Source organism: Benincasa hispida, chromosome 3 (genome assembly GCF_027475165.1).
Source record: "Benincasa hispida cultivar pf3 chromosome 3, pf3_genome.v1.1, whole genome shotgun sequence".
In the NCBI taxonomy this organism is placed as follows: domain Eukaryota; kingdom Viridiplantae; phylum Streptophyta; class Magnoliopsida; order Cucurbitales; family Cucurbitaceae; genus Benincasa; species Benincasa hispida.
In genome coordinates, this window is record NC_143480.1 from 8,652,375 (window position 1) to 8,658,265 (window position 5,891).

Here is a 5,891-nt window from a genome sequence, read left to right on the forward strand (position 1 = left end):
CTTCTGTCCATTCACACTCAATGTGATCTATCCTTTGTACATATCAATCTGAGCGCGACCAGTGGATAAAAATGGTCGTCCCAGTATGATGGGTACATCCTTGTCCGCTTCGTAGTCCAGGATGATGAAGTCTGCTGGTAATATAAATTTGTCAATCGTAACTAGAACATCCTTCACATTCCCTTCTGAATGCACAACGGATCTATCAACTAATTGGAAAGTTACCGTCGTGGATTCTAGTTGCCCAACATTCAGCCGCATGAAAATTGACAGGGGCATTAAGTTGATACTGGCCCCGAGATTGCAAAGCGCTTGACCGATGTATAACCCTCCAATAGAGCAGGGTATGGTGAAACTTCCAGGGTCCCGCATTTTCGGTGGAATTATAGATTTTGAACTTTGCGACAATGCCACCATTGCGAACTTACCAGTGCTTCTCTTCTTTTTCACCATGTCCTTCAGAAACTTTGCATACGTGGGCATCTATTCAATCGCCTCAGTGAACGGAATGTTAATATGCTACTGTTTTAGCATGTCCATGATGCGTTGATATTGTACCTCATCATTTTTCTTCTTTTTGAGTCTCTGGGGGAATGGTGGCAGCTATATATTCACGGTTCCTTATTCTTTTGACTTCAAGGTGGATGCAATCTTTAGTTCCATCGCCTACTTTTCTTCTGTTTCTTCCTGAGTCAACGGGATCTGAGGTTCCATTGCAATTGGAGCGGTCCAGCTAGGCTCCCTCTTCTCCTCCACCACAGTCTTTCCGCTTCGTAATGTCACAACTTGGCACTGCTCTTTTCCTATACCTACTGGGTCGCACGGAAGCTCTGTTGAACTTGGCAATCCCCCTGCGGTCTATTATTGAGTTCGCCCACAATCTATCCAATTTGAGTTTCCAGATTGCGAATAGACGTCACTTGGTTCTGAAGCACTGTTTCATTCTTTTCAATATATTGCTTCAGTAAACTCTCCAAAAATGAAGATTGCGGTGCCTGCGAACTGCTAACTTGATTTTGTGTTTGACTGTCGGTTCGCGGGAAAAGTCCTAGTGGCCCTTTTTTTTTCGCCACTAATTGAAAATTCTGTTGTTGATTTTTCCATGCGAAGTTAGGGTGGTTCCTCCACCCAAGGTTGTACATATTAGAAAATGAATTGTTTTTCACGAAATAGACTGACTATAGGTTCCTTCGGCATTCCTCCATTGGATGGCCTTCACCGCAAGTAGTACAACTTGCGGTCGTTTGGTTGATTTTGTTGACTTGCCCACTATGCGTAGGCTACTGATTGTGATTCCTTGTATCAAATTCATCATTGCAGTCATTTGGTTTTGAAGGGATGCGATGGCTTCGTTATTTGCGTCACTGTCTTTAATTCTTAATCTTTGATCGTTTTCCCTCCAATCTTCATGATTTTTAGAAATGCAATCAAGTATATTCTCGGCCTTATCGTAAGTTTTATCAAGCAGACCTCCAGCTGCTGCCGCATTGGCAGCCGTCTGCGATGCAAGGTTTAAACCATGGTAGAAAATTTCCATCTGTAAACAATCTGGTAAGCCGTTATGCGAGCAATCTCTTACCAACCTCTTAAACCTCGCCCAGGCGTCATTGAGCGATTCGTCAATATCCTGTTCAAAATTTGTGATCAGTTTCCTCCTTTTGGCGTTCTCCGTCGGAGGGAAGTACTTCTTCATGAACTTCTCAACTACTTGTTCCCATGATGTAATCTCCTCTTGTTCGAGAGAATAAGCCCATTTCCATGCTTGGTCACACAACAAAAATGGAAACAATGTTAATCGAACCTCCTTAGCGGAGATGTTTGGGAACACAAAGGTGTTGCAGATCTCAATGAAACTCCGAAGGTAGGCGTGCGGATCCTCTTCACGCCTACCGCCGAACTGTTCGATAGTTTGGATCATCTGCAGCATCATCGGTTTCATTTCGAACCTCGGTCCGTCAAGAGCTGGCCTCATGATTCCTGTTGAGAAATCATAAAGGTTGGGCGACGCATAGTCCCGAATGGGCCTATTGCGGTCATTCGTCAATAGGATGGGATTCGCTGTGATATTATTTGCATTTGGTGCTCCGTTTTCTAGTTGCTTCACCATGTTTGGATCTTTTTCTTGTTGTTGTTGTTGGCGGTAGTTTCTGCTTCTTCTTCAGAAAGTTCTCTCGATCTCTGGGTTGTAATCAAGCTCAGGATTTTTTCCTTCACTGATACTGACGCCCACTTCTTCCCTTACCTAAGGAGAAGCAGTGCACAGAGAGAGAGAGTCTTCAACGAAAATAAAAAGTTACCGTTAGCACAATGTATTGTCATAGTCCCCGACAACAGTGCCAAAAACTTGATGCGTGTTGTTAATGCGATGAAATAATGGTGTAGAATGCGATGGTGGAATATGTGTTGTGCATGCAAGTTTTCTCAGCAAAATCCAAGTATAAATCCTACTGAGTTTCCTGGTAAGCCCAAGGTCGAACACAGGGACTAAGGAAATAGTATGCGATGGTTATTTTAGATTACTTTGCGGTAACAAATAAATCAATGCGTTGGTTGGTTTGTTGTTTAAGGTATAAAGTTTATAAAGCGGAGTTGAGAAAACGTTAATAATACAAAATTACAATGAGTATGCAAGGGAACGGGTTGAGAAGGGATTTAGTTAACACTTTCTAAGATTGTGTTCATGTTATCGATCATGCTACATACATATAACAACAAGTCATCTCTCAATGCAAATGCTATGGCTTCTAGTTTTAGAACGCATGTGATGTATGCGATGATGTCTATAGGACTTACGTCTAATCCTCTATTCTTGTCTATGTGATGACGAATGACACACACATACACAAGGCAACCGCATACTACCATAACCTATCTCTAGGGTGCATGCGATGCATGTTGGCAAACAGAATTTATCTCTAAGTCTCTATCTCTTGCTTATGCAGTTCTAATCTTGCTTTCTTAAGTCTAGATTTTAACCTAGCTCTCTCAAGTCTTAGGTTCTTTCTTTAGACTCTCTCTCGAGTAGCTCTAGAGGGGTGATGGACGCAACATAAGACAAGATGATCGCATGCAATGAAGATCCTAGGTCATGTGTTAGCTAAGTACTTCTCACCCATTCTAAAGTTTAGTTACTCATGCGTATTGTAAAGAAAGTGAACAGATGAAGAAATGCAAGTTCCATTCTATATATGAAATCAAAATACAGAATGACAATGTGAAATAAAGATAAAGAGCCTGGTAGCAATCTCTTGCTTCCCAAGGCTTTTACACTGTTCTTCTCTTCTCTGCTCAAAAGATATTCTTGCACTCGCAAGAGTCGGCCCTCTCTCTGTTTTCCATGCTCTCTGGCACTCTCTCGAGCTGACCAGGATGATCTTCTAGCGTCTTTTCCCTTCTCTCGCCTCCTCCTTCTGAGTATAAGAAAACTAAGAACAGAGGCTATCTATCTTCTATATGGTGAACTCTCCGAACTCAGCAGCACTCCTTCAATAAAGGTAGCCTTTGGTATTTATAGAGCTTCAGTGTGAAGAGCTTTTTCTCTCAAATGATTGCACTGATGGGATGTCATTAATTCTCTGTCTGATGTGCCGAATAATTTTCACTGAAAACTTGAGTGTACTTGCTACAGTGTCGTTAACGGCTTGTCAACATAATTCAGAATCGACCGTCATCAGCTTTTTGTCCCATCGTGATTTATTAAGCTTTCACCTTGATGCACCAGCTCTATACAGCCACCTTCTTGAGCAGATTTTCGCAAACGCAAACGATCACATAGCCTTACGGTCACAATCTCTTAATGCGCTCGAATGTTAATTTCTTTGGATCACAATTTCACCTTGCGCCAACGCATTTTCTGCACAAAATACATAAATTAGCTATTTTTAGTGCGATGGATGCATGCGATCGCAATGTTATAAACTTAATGCTTTTGGACGTAATTTTATATATTTTTACCGTCGTAATCCTTCATTGTTTTATAACTTTGTGTTGTAATAACGTGCATTTCTGCCCGTTATCAAAGTGCTAACACTGTCTCAGACATCGTACATTGACAAGATGTTGTTTAAGTACTTGATGCAGGACTCCAAGAGGGGCCTATTGCTGTTCAGGCATGGAGTCACTTTGTCTAAGGACATGTGTCTTAAGATGCCTAAGGAGGTTAAGAAGATGAGACAAGTCTCATATGCGTCTGTCGTTGGCAGTTTGATGTACGCGATGCTCTGTACTCATCAAGACATTTGCTACGCTATGGGCATAGTAAGTAGGTATCAGTCTAACCCAGGCTAGGGTCACTGGACTGCAGTGAATAACATCCTCAAGTATCTTCGGAGAACAAGGGACTACATGCTCGTGTATGGATCTAGGGATTTGATCCTTACTGGATACACAGATTCTAACTTTCAGACCGATAAGGACTCTCGTAAGTCCACTTCAGGGTTAGTTTTTACTCTTAACGGAGGAGCTGTAGTGTGGTGAAGTACTAAGCAGGGGTACATGCCGACTCCACTATGGAGGCGGAGTACGTAGCGGCTTGTGAAGCTGGCTAAGAAAGCCGTCTGGCTCAGGAAGTTCTTGACAGAACTGAAAGTTATTCTAGATATGTCTAGGCTCATTACCTTCTATAGTGATAATAGTGGGGCAGTGGCCCAAGAAGCCTATGAGTTACAGGCATGGCAAACAGATAGAACGAAAGTATCATCTGATCCTTGAGATAGTGCATCGAGGGGATGTGATCATCACAAAGATTGCTTTGGAGCATAATGTTGCTCACCCGTTTACGAAGGCTCTCACAGCTACAGTGTTTGAGGGTCACCTTCAGAGCATGGGTCTATAGGATTGCCCGCGGCTGGACTAGGGCAAGTGGGATATTTTCTTGTACTGGGCTTTTACGTCCTAGTTTATTGTTTTGTACTAGTTTTATGTACACCCCACTTCGCTTTAGGACAAGCGGGAAATTGTTGGAGTTGATGCCCTAAAATCTCGTGTCCTGTAATTTGTAAACAGTTTGTACAAACGCTTGTGTTGTATAATATATGATATTTTACTTCACTTCTTGATTTTTCTCAATTGTTTGTTTTATTTGCTTTACCACAAACCAATAAACCTAAAATCCCTGGTTATATATATGTAACTTAAGCATGTATGTGGTGACATACAAGTGGATCATGTCTTAAGTGATAACCAAAATGGTCTATAGTATATAGATATAGAAGGAAAACCTTATCCTGGTAACGTATGGATACGGCCCGCTTTGTAGAATGGTCACAAGTGTTGTGACTTGTCACAGATGGTCTAATCCTGATCATTCGTGTAGGGAACATGCGAGCAGGGGCGTCCTATACAAAGAGTTTATATAAGACCTAACCACAAAGAGTTAATGTCTCGTTATATAACACCGTTCATGACAGAGACTTCACTTCACTAGGATGACTATAGGTAACATGACCTTAATCTTGAGTGAGTTGGGAACTGCTGCCATTGAAGGCGGTCCTTTGATTTGTATGGGTGTGAGTGGCCGGGTCGTCAACTCAAACCTACCATTTTGGGGATTCATCTGATTTGGGAGCTGGGAACTCTGCTACACAAGATGGAATTTACTCCTTCCCCGAAGCAAGGGCAAGTAGATAGATTGCTCCCTTAAAGGCTGATTCCATGGCTTGAACGATGTGGCACCACACATCTTCTCTTGGCCTGATAAGTGTTCACACATAGTTGGACTATGTTGTATTGTTCATTAGAGGAATTAGTGTATTTAAGGAGTGAGATATAACTACAGGGGCAAAACGGTAAATTGGTCCAATTGTACTTACGAGCATCTGTGAAGGGTCATCATACTCATGATTGGTTATATCCAATGGACACAGAAATATATCTGTGGTAAGAAGACTCAA

At 41.9% G+C, this 5,891-nt stretch overlaps 1 non-coding gene across 1 annotated transcript; it reads left to right on the forward strand.

Annotated features, from left to right (window-relative positions):
- Positions 1 to 1,553: 1,553 nt before the first annotated feature.
- LOC120074805 (small nucleolar RNA R71) lies at positions 1,554 to 1,660 on the forward strand. Its single transcript, XR_005481087.1, has one exon. It is a non-coding gene; the product is annotated as a small nucleolar RNA R71 (small nucleolar RNA).
- The last annotated feature ends 4,231 nt before the right edge of the window (positions 1,661 to 5,891 follow it).